General features: G+C 37.4%; 1 long non-coding RNA gene and 1 other non-coding gene across 7 annotated transcripts in view; both read left to right on the forward strand.

Moving 5' to 3' along the window:
- Positions 1-2,574: 2,574 nt before the first annotated feature.
- LOC127491253 (U1 spliceosomal RNA) lies at positions 2,575-2,736 on the forward strand. Its single transcript, XR_007919839.1, has one exon. It is a non-coding gene; the product is annotated as a U1 spliceosomal RNA (small nuclear RNA).
- Positions 2,737-11,892: 9,156 nt separating this feature from the next.
- Positions 11,893-15,220, forward strand: part of LOC127491050 (uncharacterized) — a 331,646-nt gene continuing 328,318 nt past the window's right edge. Inside the window, exon 1 of one of the 6 annotated variants that reach the window (XR_016216248.1) lies at positions 11,893-12,089. This is a non-coding gene — a long non-coding RNA (uncharacterized LOC127491050). The remainder of the gene's footprint in view (positions 12,090-15,220) is intronic. The other 5 variants (XR_011380189.2, XR_016216247.1, XR_016216249.1 and 2 more) reach the window with 5 other exon arrangements.

The raw sequence follows: 15,220 nt of genomic DNA on the forward strand, positions 1-15,220 counted from the left end.
CATTAAGTAAAGATTTCAACAGTGTGCTCCCACACAGAAACATAAAGTGAAAAATACTGTTTGAGTACTAGTTATAGCATTAAATCTCAATGTACAGCACACTAAGGACAAAGATCCTACATGAGGAGTAAGTGCACAGTGACTCCTGTTGCTGACTTAACAAATTGACACTCTTGTTTATGGCCTCAGTAATCACCCTAGGCTCTTGTCATGAGCTGCCAAGGCAATGGAAGCACCCTGAGTTCACTGACTCTGATCATATTTAGACAAGCATGGTCAAAGTGGAAGTTCCCTCCTCCCTTCAGAGAAAGAAAGGTACCTCCTTCTTTGATGACCCATTCTTTCCAATGGGATCTCACTCACGGAGATCTTTCATTTAGGTTTTTTTTCCCCCGGAGTGTCTTGGCTTTCCATGCCTGAAATACTCTCATGGGCATTTCAGCTGGATCCGCATGCCTTAAGGGCTGATTCTGAGGCCAGAGTGCTGTTAGGACATTTGCCATTCTATGGGTCTGCTGTGTATCTCACTTCCCATGTTGGACCATTCTCTCCCTTTTTGATTCTATCAGCTAGTATTTGCAGACACTATTCTTGTTTCTGTGATCCCTTTGGTTCTTAGTCCTATCATTACGATCAATTGTGAACAGAAATTGACCACTGGGACTAGTGAGATGGCATTGGTACATGCCACCTCGATGGGATTGAATTCGAATCCCCTGGTATGTTTCTAACTCTACTGTTTGAGGTAAGTCAGCTTGAGCATGTCCTGAATTGCACATCTCTTCCCTCTCTTATTCCCACTCTTATATTTAACAGTGATCACTTTTCAGTTAAGTTTCAGCACTTAAGAAGAATTGTGTATTGATTACAGTATTCAACCAAAAGTATTAAGTAGAACAAACAAAAAAAATACTAAGAGGGATAACATATTAAGCTGCTCATCAACAGTCAGGGTGAGGGCTGATCAAGCCACCGTTTCTCAGTTTCTCATAGTGTTCATTTCACTTTAACAGGTTTCCTTTTTGGTGCTCAGTTAGTTGTCACCTATCAAGGAGAACAAGTGGTATTTGTCCCTTTGGGGTTGGCTTATTTCACTCAACATAATGTTTTCCAAATTCCTAACAGGGATCACTTTTTTTTTGTTCTAGTACTATTGATTGAACTCTGTAATTAACACACAATTATTCTTAGGTGTTTAAATTTTAACTGAAAAGTGTTGTTTTTTTTTTTTTTTGCAAATTGCATTGTGTATTGCAGCATTATTTTGAATGCAATAGCATATTCTACTTTTGGTATTTCTCCTAATTTCCTTATCATTTCTAAACAAATAAACAATGATATCACAGCTGCTATTGTAGTTATAAATGAGATGTATTTTCTTACTTATGTTCTTCATTAAAATAGAAAAAAAAATTCTTTTTTCTTGTTTTCCTTTTTTTTCCATTTCTGCTTTTGAGGAAATAAACACTAGCTTTATCTCAGTAGCTGGATGGTAAACTGAAGAAATATGTATTTTCTAGAAATAATAGAATATTCAACTATTTATTTATTAAGTAATTCACTTATTTTAAATAATAATAATTCAGTTACTTTTAATATTTTTTTCAATTACCATTTGCTGTTTATATGCAATATATGAAGAGTCTTGAAAATTCTGGAAGTATAGATGGACAAGTCATGATCCCCATTGTCAATGAACTAGGTTTATTAAGGGAAGCAGACACAGGAGTCTGATTGCATATCCAGGAATATTATATCAGATGTATATTTGGATTGATGAGTGAATCTGAGGAGAAATTCCCAACTCAACATTGATGTTTCAGGAATAGTCTCTAGAAGAAATGATATTTAACATCTGCACAGTGATACTGAGTTTGTCATCAGCCCCAACTGAGACTTATTTTGTAAGAAGTCTCATTTCATTAAATTCTTCCATGGACAAAAACTGATATTCTTTGTTTTTTCTATTTCAGGAAGGATTGTTTCTTTTAGGATGATATGTGAGAAATGAGAATTAGAAATACTAATGGTATGATATGCTGTCTACCCATTTTCCCACACTACTTGAGAAGACAGGAAAAGGCCCTCATGTATGTGAGTATATTTCACTTTTGTTGAATTATGTTGCAAATATTTTATATACATGGTCAGTAGAGAAAGCAACTCAGAAATGACTGAATTAATTACAAATATGATTGCATTGAAACCTCAAAATTACTGCAAAATAACTAGTTTTAGAAATGATAATCTGGCCGGCACCGTGGCTCACTTGGTTAATCCTCTGCCTTGTGGCGCTGGCATCCCACATGGGCGCCGGGTTCTAGTCCCAGTTGCTCCTCTTCCAGTCCAGCTCTCTGCTGTGGCCCGGGAAGGCAGAGGAGGATGGCCCAAGTGCTTGGGCCCTGCACCCTCATGGGAGACCAGGAGAAGCACCTGGCTGCTGGCTTCGGATCGGTGGAGCACTTCGGATATGGCAGCACTGGCTGTAGCGGCCATTTGGGGAGTGAACCAACAGATGGAAGACCTTTCTCTCTGTCTCTCTCTTTCACTGTCTATAACTCTACCTGTCAAAAAAAAAATACTTAAGGGGAGATACCATGATCACGACAGTGGTTTTCCCAGGGCGAGGCTCATCTATTACACTCCAGATGTGCTGACCCCTGCGATTTCCCCAAATGTGGGAAACTCAACTGCATAATTTGTGGTAGTGGGGGACTGCGTTGGCGCTTTCTCCTGGGGAAAAAAAAAGAAATGAAAATGTAACACTTGAACTAATCACTAAAATGAAGATTTGGAAATTGTATACCAGTCATGTTTCTGGAGTCCTATATTCTTCATTTTAAAGGAATAGTATTCAGTATTACATGTAGTACCTTTTACTTGTCCTTGGATACAATATTAGTGATGCCCTTGAAAGACCATTCCTTACATGCATTTCCCATCACCTTGTACAACATCATTGCTCATTTCTCCTTGAGAATACAGAGCAAATCAGATATCAACTATGTCACCTTTCTGATATTCACTCCTACAGACATTGATTATGTTGGAGGTCCCCACATTGTTTCCACTAGACTTTGATAATAAGATATCCATCATGTCCTGTTCAGGTTACATCACCAATTTGGACTTTGATTCTACTTCCTTACTACTATAGGGGCTTTCATATCTCACTTACTTCTTTTTCTCTGCATATTCTTCCAAATTTATCTCTTTTGACTTTTTCTCATAGCATATAGTTATGTTTACATATTTTCCATCCTAACAAGCAATCAACAGAGAAATCATTTAACCTAAATGCATGCCTTTGGCTACAGTTCAGTTTCTTCCCTTATATTTTCACAAAGCTTATTTACTTTGCAGTCTTTATTTTCCCTTTCCTAGTGATGATCCACCCCATCTCAATATAGGTAAAATCCATGTTGGCTGCCATATTTCCAAATCTGTTATTATAAAAATGAATTCTCTTGGCTGGCACCGTGGCGCAGTAGGTTAACCCTCTGTCTGCAGCACCGGCATCCCATATGGGTGCCGGTTTCTAGTCCTGGCTGCTCATCTTCCAATCGAGCTCTCTGCTATGGCCTGGGAAAGCAGCTAAATATGGCCCAAGTGTTTGGGCCCCTATACCTGCATTGGAGACCTGGAAGAAGCTCCTGGCTCCCGGCTTCAGATTGGCACAGCTCCGTCTGTTGTGGCCATTTGGGGAGTGAACCAACGGAAGGAAGACCTTTCTCTCTGATTCTTCCTCTCACTGTCTGTAACTCTACCTCTCAAATAAATAAATAAAAAATTTAAAAAATCTTTAAAAAATGAATTCTTTTGAATTTGGCACTTTGGATCATTCCTCCATCAAATGTATTTTCTCTTCTTTGGAATTTACTTACTTGATTTAAACAAAGCTTCATGCTAGTCATGGTAGGAGACTCCTGACTCTTATTTTCTTTTAAGATTTTTTATGTATTTGAAAGACAGAGTGAGAGAAAGAGAGAGAGAGAGAGAGAGAGAGGCTGAAATCATCTGCTGGTTTTCTTCCCATGTAGCTACAGCAGCCATGATTAGGCCAGGCCAATATCAGGAGCCTGTAACTCTACCTGTATCTCCCAAGTTGGTGGCAGAGGCCCAAGTACTTGTGCCATCATCCACTGCCTTCCCAAGCATGTTAGCAGGGAGGTATATCAGAAGCAGAGCAGCCAGGACTCAAATGGGTGCTCCAGCCTGGTACATGGGATGCCAGCATTGCAGGCAGCATCTTAGCTAGTTGCAACACAGCAGCAGCACGTACCTCCTGTCTCTTCTCCAAGCTTTTAGACACACACATGTTGTCTGTGTTTTTCATACTAAAACAATCTAAATAAAATGCAAATATTACCATATCACTCCTTTGATTCAAACCATCAGAGGCTTCTCATTTCAAATGAGAAGTAAAACTCTTATCAAAATTAGAATCTCTTTTTATTAGACTTCAAATCTCTCTCTAACCTCAATTTATTCTTCCTCTTATGACTAACTTTTGATACTACCAGAATTCCACCCTTGATTTGCTATTTTTTATCAGCCATTTTCCTGAATGACTTTTTGACTCCCATGCTAATCACTTCATAGTCATCTCCAATTTATAATGTAAAAAAAAGAATTAATCCTCTCCTATCAAAGTATGTTTCTATTGGCTTACTTTTTTCACCAATGTATTCATTAAGATAAATTGCTGTTATAAAATAAACGATGTCATATCAGGGAGGTTCCAAGATGGCGGAATAGGGAGGGAGCTTACTGAAAGACCAGGAGAAGATAGTTTAATAAAAGTGGAAATAATGTAGTCTCAGGGAAGAGTTAGGGGAAAAAAGGCAGAGGAAACTCCATAATTAGAGAGACATGGTGGACCTATGCAGAGGGCATGGGCACCCATGGCTCAGGACCCCAGCTGCCAAGAGCCTCTGAACCAGCACTGGAAAGTGAGGTGAGACGAGACCACAACAGCCCTAGACACTGGCGGAAAAGCAGCAGGAAGAGCCTAGAAGGAACAAGGCTTGAGGCCCCATGGGGGAAAGTACACCAGCCTAACTAGAGGAGAGAAAAAAATAAAAGGGACAGTACAGACACAATTCTCTCTCTCCAATAACTTTACAAAGGCATACGAGCCGATAGAGCAGGCTCCATTTTGGACATATGTAAGAGCGGCACCAGCTCAGGGCTGTGCCCGGCAATCAGCCAAGCAGAGAAACCTGACTCTGGTGAGGAGTAAAAACAGGAGACTAAGACCTAGTAACTGTGTGGAGCTTCTAAACTGGGACTGTGAAAAAAAACAAAACAAAACAAAACAAAACAAAACAAAACACTGATGGTGTGTGGGAGAACTCACGGTGTGGCTGAGACTTTGAGTAGTCTTGGTAAGAGATGCGACAAGCTCGGGTGGCCCTGGCTACCCAGTGAGAGACATTTCAAGGGAATCTGAGCTTGTACTGAGGACTGCATAGATCCTTTCTGTGGTCCTTGGGACAAAGCAGGCGAATATAATACCCACTGTGGCTAGCGCACAGGCACTGATTGCCATTGAGGAAAAGAACTTGATTGAGCAGAATTACTTCCTTTCTGATTAAAAAAAAAAAGAGGTAGAAGATTTATCATGCCAAACCTGGGTGTGTCACCTTAGGCACACCCTTAAACTGAAGAACTGAACAGAGCTCTCTGGCCACACCTATCACAAGCCTCTAGATTTTCACTGAAAGTAGATAGTCCACTGGTAAAGCCACTATGAAAGACAGTTTGGAGATTCCTCGGAAATCTGAATATAGCCCTACCACATGACCCAGCCATCCCACTCCTCAGGATTTATCCGAAGGAAATTAAATTGGCAAATAAAAGAGCTGTCTGTACCTCAATGTTTATTGCAGTCCAGTTCACAAGAGCTAAGGCATGGAATCAACCTAAATGCCCATCAAGAGTAGACTGGATAAAGAAATTATGGGATATGTACTCTATAGAATACTATTCATCAGTAAAAAAAAAATGAGATCCAGTCATTTGTAACAATGGAGAACCTGGAAAACATAATGCTGAGTAAAATAAGCCAGTCCCAAAGGGACAAATGTCATATGTTCTCCCTGATCTGTGACAACTGATTGAGCATCTAAAAGGAAACCTTTTGAAGTGAAACGGACACTATGAGAAACAATGACTTGATTAGCCCTTGTCATGACTGTCAAGGAACAGTTTACTATTTTACTCCTTTAGTATTTTTTTGTTCTACTTAATACCATTGGTTGAACTCATTAACTAACACACGATTATTGTTAGGTGTTTAAATTTAACTGAAAATTGATCCCTGATAAAAATAATATTGAGTATAAGAAAGGGAGGAGATATACAGTTCAGCACACAATCACTTGGACTTACCCATAATGGTTGAGCTAGAAACGTGCCATGGGATTCCAAATCCCATTAAGTTAGCATGTATCAATGCCATCTTACTAGTCAAAGTGATCAGTTTAAGTTCTTAATTGTTCATAGACTAGGATTAAGTGTCAAAGGTATCACATAAACAAGATCAGTGTCTACTAATAACTGATAGAATTAAAAAGGAGAGAATGATCCAACATGCAAAACAGGATACACAGCAGACTCATAGATTCGCAGATGTCCTAAACAGCACTCTGGCCTCAGAATCAGCCCTTAAGGCATTCAGATCTGGCTAAAAAGCCCATGAGAGTATTTCAGGCATGGAAAGCCAAGACACTGTGGCAAAAAATGACCTAAATGAAAGATTTCTGTAAGTGAGATCCCAGCGGAAAGAACAGGCCATCAAAAAAGGAGATACCTTTCTTTGAAGGGAGGAGAGAACTTCCACTTTGACTATGGCCTTGTCTAAATAAGATCGGAGTTTGTGAACTCAAGAGGCTTCCATAGCCTTGGCAGCTCATGACAAGAGCCTCTGGTGATTACTGACATCATAAATAAGACTGTCAATTGTTAAATCAACAGCAGGAGTCAATGTGAACCTACTCCCCATGTAGGATCTCTGTCCTTAATGTCTTGTACTATGCGAATTAATGGTAAAACTAGTATTCAAATAGTACTTTATACTTTGTGTGTCTGTGTGGGTGCAATCTGTTGAAATCTTTACTTAGTATATACTTAGTTGATCTTTGGTATACAAAGATAATTAAAAATGAATCTTAATGAAGAATGGGATGGGAGCGGAAGTAGGAGATGGGATGGTTTACAGGTGGAGGGAGATTATGGGGGGAGAAACTGCTATAATCCTAACAGTTGTACTTCCGAAATTTATATTGATTAAATAAAAGTTTAAAAAAAGATATCAATTTTTTTTAAAAAAATAAGATTCAATAAAGATCAGTACTGAACCTTTAGCCTCTGTAGGCTTTGGTTCTTAGAGTATTTGGGGAAATATGTATTCCTTCCATCATGTGCTATACCCTACATTGAGATCTCAAAGTACTCCTTGGAAACCTGTAAATTAGATGAATGAATAGAATGACTACAAGATGGTAAGAAAAAAAGCTTTTATGAGTCAGTAAAAGAAATGTGAAGTAATATTTCTGCCTATATTCCACTGACCAATGTAGGCTGGAAAATGTAGTGTTTACATGAGCCCTGGAGGAAAAGTGAAAGGATATGTTTAATACATAATATGTTCTTGCTGTAACTCTTTTGCATAAAATAATTTTTCCTCTTTTACTTCTTCTGTAGATTTGCTTCCGCCTCTATCCATATCCCAATCAAACATATTCTCATGGGCCAGACCATCATTTTTCTTTTTTTTTTTCTTTTGACAGGCAGAGTTAGACAGTGAGAGAGAGAGAGAGAGAGAAAGGCCTTCCTTTTCCATTGGTTCACCCCCCACATGGCCACTATGGCCGGTGCACTGCACCGATCCGAAGCCAGGAGCCAGGTGCATCCTCCTCAGACCATCATTTTTCCAGAAGAACCATTAGAATATCCAACCTAAAAACTTTGCCCTCAGACTTAACCCCTCTTATCTATCATCTACACAACTGCAGGAATAATTAAATTAAAATGCAAATTTATTATACCTTCCCAAGTCCCTGCTGTGATTTCTTACCATGGACAGGGTAGCAATATTAGGAAAGGAAGACAAAGCCCTTCTCTTCTGAAAACCTCCATATTATATCAGCTTCCACTCTGACTGCACATTCCTCTCCATTTTACGCTCAACCAAGAGTGAAATACCACTGGTTCCTATTCAGTGTCTTAGTTCATTCTGTTTTCTCACTTGGAATACCTTTCTCCCTCATTATGCCACAACTCTTCAAAATGAATTAGATGCCTCTTGTCAAAACCTGCATAATCTCTGGTACCTTTGTCAATCTGTGATTTACTTCATTGTACATAACAATCTGTAAAAGTGCCTAAGTAATTCATTAAATTATTCAATCCTTCACAACAGGAGATATATCTTACTCACTTTTTTCTTCCAGCTCTAGAAGAATTCTTGGCACATACTAATCATTTGCAAATGTATGCCAAATTCATAAGCTGCTAACCAGGGACTCACCTTGAACTTTAGTTCCTGTGCCTGCATCCTTTGCACCCTGCTTATATCTTGTCGTTCACTTTCACAGGAGTAGCTCCAAACTTTCCCTAGTTCCCTGGCCAGAGTTTTTTATATGGCTAGATAACAAGTGAATAATTACCCTGTTAACTTCCCTACTATTTTACTCTGTTAATATGACTGGATGTAATGATACAAGATGAGCTTCATATTACAACAGGACACTTTATGATAAAGTCACAGAAAGCCCATCTAAGTTTTCTGGCATTTACTACTTACCAAGTCAGTTTTATTAAAAACATGGATTTCTTGTAAAATAGATGCCTGCTTGCTTCTATTTTGTTATATCCAACCTCAAATACCACTTTGTGCTGGTTCGACTAATCAGTTATGTCTCACAAGTAAAGCTGTTTCATGTTTTAACAATAGACACTTAAAAGATACACATTGCTACCAAACAGTAGGATCAAACAAGATAATAGTACAAAACAATACAAAGAAATTCAGTTGGAACAGCAGAAGAATTGAGACAGCATTCTGAGTGAAAATTCCTGTCCTGTGAATTATAAAATTATTGATGATAATTGTAAATCATAATTTATGAAACAATCCAAGCATTGATAAGGAAGGATCTGTCCACTCAATCTTCCTCCATTAGGTTTTGGTCTCATTTCAAAGCGGTGTAGCCAAAGCTTCTTCCAATATTTTGATTGATAACTTCCAAATTAGGATTTGGAACCAAGTATATTAATTGTGCTGTACTTGCGCCTCACTAAAAGTACATCAGATTTCATTAATTAGTATCATTGAATTGAGTTAATTTATTGGAAAAAGAGATACAAACATAAGCCTAAAAATGTCAGGATGTTTAAATAGATTCTTTCTAGAGGTTAAGAAACTATGTTGAGTTTGAAATAATTTTTATTTTGACAGGCAGAGTGGACAGTGAGAGAGAGAGACAGAGAGAAAGGTTTTCCTTTTTGCCGTTGGTTCACCCTCCAATGGCCGCTACAACTAGCACGCTGCGACCCGTGCACCGCGCCAATCCGAAGGCAGGAGCCAGGTGCTTCTCCTGGTCTCCCATGCGGGTGAAGGGCCCAAGCACTTGGGCCATCCTCCACTGCACTCGCTGGCCACAGCAGAGGGCTGGCCTGGAAGAGGGGCAACCGGGACAGAATTCGGCGCCCCAACCAGGACTAGAACCCTGTGTGCTGGTGCCGCTAGGCGGGGGATTAGCCCGTTGAGCCACGGCACTGGCCAAAATAAATTTTGATACCTTTTCTAATGCATAAAGATTGAAAAGAAAAAACTGAAATACCTAAATTTTGAGATAGTTTTGAGAAAATATCATTTATTTTTATCGTTCATTTTTAGGGGGATATTATAGAGTTCATTTAAGGATTTTTACCAGATAGAAAAAGGTCACATGTATATTATTTATATTTATTCATATTGTGAATTTTATGATTTAATATTGTTTCATATAATGAATAAGTACACTTCGATGAAATAGAGTTTGCTTCAACTCAAAAGATAGCAAATCCATTTCCACAGCATAGCATGATAGTTTGGCCAGCCCTACTCCAGACTCCAAGGCTGATCATTCATCTTTATGTCAATTACCCTTATCAATATATCTCTTCAAGATATTTGGTAGATCATTTAAAACCATAATGAGCTAGGATACATTAATTTTCCATTGAGTGCTATAAATTACTAAGGATAGATAATCATTCCTGAATTAAATGGAAAATAGAGTATGATAAAAAGCATAGTGTGATTCCACAACAAAACATCTTGGTTAATAATGATGATTCAGGCTGTTACCCAATGAATTATCAATGCCAATGTTTTTAAATCTCAGATGTGTCTAAGAGTTCTGAACATGCTGTATCATTGTGTATTTCTGTACCTTCTAAATACACACACACACACACACACACACATCTGAAAATACAGGTAATTCAAAGCTGTTGTTTAGAACTCATAACACACAATCATTCCAGACTGACCAGCACAAGAATACTTCGCTCATAGAATAGCTAAACTAGAATCACTTGATCTGCTTAAATCCTGTCTAGGTCTCAAGGAAAGAGAGGAAAAGTAGAAACACTGCTGAACCACCAGATATTTATCCTGAGAAAATGAGATTCAGAAGAGAAAAGGACAACCAGGCATGCTGGTGGTTTCCTTTTTAAAAGCAAGAGATTGACTCAAATAAAAGGAGTAGCAAAGACTTGTGCATATTCTCAGTTTCATAAACATTAAATGTTATATCTACAAGTCTTCATAAAGTTCTTCAAAGTATGGTCCAGGTGTCACTTCATCTATTACAACAGCCCAGCTGTCCCAACCAGTGTTTCAGTTGATATTGACATCCTGCACATTTTTACACCAATAGCATTTGATGATCACCCCCTTACTTATCATTAGATTGAATTAAAATTCTATGTAAACTCTCACTCTTCATAAATTCTAAGATTCTTGAGAATGAGAATTGTGTGCTTTTCACCCCTGTGTTGCTTCCATTAACACCACTACCACTGCACCGGCGTGTAGAATCGCTGTGAGCATTCAGTGATCACTTGCTGAATGAGTTCCTGAAACACAGTTCGAGAATATTGAGTGTACATAGGTCAGACGGAAGAGTATGCTTTTAATCAAGGACTGTGGGTAAAAGGAAGCTGAAAGAACAGGTATCAATAATACAAGTTCCTGGTAGGGTATCAAAATGAAAAGAAAATGCAGAAAATTAAAAAGAAGAAAAATATTCTGTAAGAGAATTCATAAGATTGATGTCACCCTATTAATACCACAGATAGTCAAAATATCAGGGAGACCAGAGGGACAGTATGGCCAGTAGGGAGTATTTGCCTTCTCTCAAGGATGTACTTCTCTCAATTCCATTCTAGGGTGACAACAAGAAAATTTGGGCTCATGTGGCAAGTGTACCAATTTCTAAGAAAAGCCAGAAATTGCATATTTATATGATATGTTTCAGTTTTAATATGTTGTCATATTTGTTCATGTATATGGAGCATGAGCCAGACAGTAAACACTCTGGGAACCTGGAGCAGAGACCACCAGAGTTTTAATACTCCCTGAAGTACTTTCATTAGGATTGACAAACTGAATCAGCACCTTAGGAAGGTTAGTTTTGCCCTGGTTTGGATATTGTAGGCTGAAGCATAATTACATGCAAATCCCTTTCCCAAAAAGGCATTGTAACAATGATTTCTATATAATTTTATATTTCTTCCTGTTTCCTGTATTTGCCTTTTCCAGGGAAGCACTGCAATGACACAGAATAAATTCTAGTGTTAGGATCTCTCCATCTCCAGTGTTATCATCTTTCTTTTTCACTTGTATCACTGCTACTGAGTTACTATATCCTACTACATTTCCCATAATTCTTCAATACTTTGCTCTGTCTTTTTTTCATCCTCTCTAGAATCTGACAGGTCACAAAAATATCTGATTTCAAAGAGATGCTCGTATTCTGTGCTGATGCCATCTAAGAATGCAAATGCTCAAATGTGACACTGCTAAGTGGAAAAAGGTAAGAACAATTGCTATAGGTCTTTGTATATTTTAGTCTTTTAAAATCTTTGAAGAGACAGAAATGTTTTATTTTCAACCAATGTCTTTGTCGCTTACTTTTGATTCCATCTCTGCAAATCAAAATGCATTAAAATTTTTTGAATGATAGCAGTGGAATGTGTACTCAAAATGTGACACCTTAAGATTGCAATGAATATTGAGGGAAATTGTCTGTATGCCTATGCCTGTAAACCCAAATGCATGGGTCTAAATATAATTAAATGAACTACTAAGAAAATTCAGCTGTTATCCTGTCAGATTGCTATACTAGTACAGTAAAACAAAGAAAAATAGATTCATTTAAGTTAGGCTAGAGGCTTAATTTCTTCACAAATATCATTTGAAAGTATGTACTAAGTCCCTATATATAAAATATGTGTTTATACTTGCAAATTGTAAGACAAACAACAAAATACTATGAAGAAAATTTTAATTAGTTAAAATAAAACTTAGTTGTGATGGTACTACCAGGATTTTTCAACTTAATGTGAATATAATTAGATAATCCAATTTTCTCACTAGTGTAGATTATGATTCTATCTTGTATATGTACATTTGAAGATGATATTTGATTATTTACTGCCTGGAATTGATATAGAACTGGTATATTACAATATGCTATGTAGGTGGCTAACCCAGTTGCAAATTATGGAACCGACATTTAGTAATTAGCAGTGTTCCTGTAAAAGGAATGAAATACATGCATCATTTATTTTCAGTGCAGCTTTGCATAATTTGAATAATATGCAATTTGATCTACTAAGCTACAAATTAAATGCAAAATACTTAATATATACCAGAGAGTTGTGCTCTGAAATTGCATAACTGTCCATTGTGTGGTCATTTTTCCTCACTGTCCCTTATCCCAAAGCATGGAGAAGTAATCCCATAAAGTACATTCAGGGACAAGGGAATATTAAGAAACAATGGAAGCCACAGAGAAGTCCCGAGTTGGTCAATAGTGTTACACTTCTCTAGGCAAGCATAAAAATTTAATTTGTCTTCTACCTCTTTTCCAAGTTTGTACTCTGCTTTGAAGATGTGCATAGTTATTAAGATGCCCCCAAATAGTGAGAAAAAGGAAAGGGAGCAGTTTTAATGCCTAGATTATTGAAAATTAGAAATATAATACTTCTAAAAAAATCAAGAGAGTTTTTCTAACTTTTAATTATGCATTCTATCTTTGTGAAGATTCATATATCTGACATCAACGTAATATATTTTATTCTTTCCCAATTTAGATTCAATATACTATAAAATTAAATAATATCACTTTATTCAGAATTATATTATTTTGTTTACAAATTTAGCTCTATCTGTATTTTCAAATCCCTCTTCATCCATTTTTAGGCCATCATATTTAGCTCACGCTTCTTTTAAGATACCAATGATGTGACCAAAACAATGACCAATGATTTTTGCAGATATTATATTGAATGCCTTACATTATCTCATTTAATTTGTGGAAATAAACAAAAATTGAAGAAACTGAGGCTGTGAGAAACTTGACTGGGGCATATTTGCTTTTCCTAACAGTGAAGTTAAGAAATGCAGGATTGTGTGCTCAGAACCCATGTCATGTGTTTAAACCTCCACTATACTTCAAACTCCACAATATCCCAACATTTCCCAAAAACTGTTTGTTCTCCTTCTTAAACCAATCAGAATCAAATTCTTCATGTACTTAATATTGCCTCAGTTTTTCTTTTCTTTGACTCTTGTCCCTGAATGTACTTTATGGGATTACTTCTCCATGCTTTGGGATAAGGGACAGTGAGGAAAATGACCACACAATGGGCAGTTATGCAGTTTCAGAGCACAACTCTCTGGTATATATTAAGTATTTTGCATTTCATTTGTAGCTTAGATCAAATTGCGTATTATTCAAATTATGCAATTATGCATGGCGTTTACATTCTTAGATATGTTCTTTGTCGCTTAGCTAAATTTCCGTTCTCTTCCAGATCATGCACTGCATGCTTTCTTTTCTATACCTTTCCACACCAAATGCATATCTCAGAACTAAGGGTCATTGGTATTGTTAAAGATTTATTGTAGAGATGCAATTATCTCTCAATAAATATATTTCCTGAAAGCTTTAATAGTAAAGACACAAATAATCCATTGTGAAACAAAGAATGTTCTCACAAATATTTGATTTCTTGTTACAAAGGGTAGATTTGCTGCCAGACATATTTCCTGTTCCAGATTTTTCACCACCAGCATTTTCAAAATGATTTTCATTCACTCTCTGACTGCTCTTGGCCTTTGTCCAAATTCTCTCTTCAGATCTTCCAAATTTAATTTTAACTTCAAGTGCTCTTGCTGAATAAAGGTAGTATAGGACTGGAGAAGAAATCCACCTTGCAGGAAAAAGGAATTCATTTTAATTTGGAAGCAAAGGCAGTGGCTGAGCTTAGGTTATACTCTTTATCAGGAATAGCTGACTCCAGTCCTTTTCTGATCTTTCTATAGCATTCCTTCTTCTTTCACCCCTCCAGCTATGCCTCTGGAACTGATCTGGGTTTGGCCATGATACTGAATGACCCTTCTTGAAAATGTCATGACTTTAATAAAGTTCCAGTCAAGTATATTGCATATTATTCTAACACCTTAGCAAAACGCAAATCTATTGATGCCCCCAGTTCCTTTTTCTGCCTCTCTTATCTGTTGTTGGCAGGGTATAGATGTGGTTGAATCCACTGTTGGGCAGCAGAACGAGGTCTGTTCTGGTCCTTGGACTGTTGTTTAGTAACACAGTTGCCTATTCTTTGGGTTAGGTACCAAAAAGTTTAAAAGCATCATTTCAAAGATGCCAATTTAGGTTGACTACATAACTGTACTTACAGGAATGGCAGCATTGTCATACTTTGTATGGCAGACTTGAGAGACTGATACAATCAGCAAAGATAGCATGTTTTTCTCCCTAGTCTTTGTCACTTCAGTGGGCGATAGTATGCTTAGAGTTGTTCGAACTAAAATAAAAGGAGGAGGGTGTGTCATTTTCAGTTTTCATTTTATTTACTGCTTGTACCCACATCCAATTAATCAGATTAATCAGCACATTCTTTTAACTCTACTTTGAAATAT

Source organism: Oryctolagus cuniculus, chromosome 11 (genome assembly GCF_051225735.1).
Source record: "Oryctolagus cuniculus isolate XC-2025 breed Fujian yellow rabbit chromosome 11, ASM5122573v1, whole genome shotgun sequence".
In the NCBI taxonomy this organism is placed as follows: domain Eukaryota; kingdom Metazoa; phylum Chordata; class Mammalia; order Lagomorpha; family Leporidae; genus Oryctolagus; species Oryctolagus cuniculus.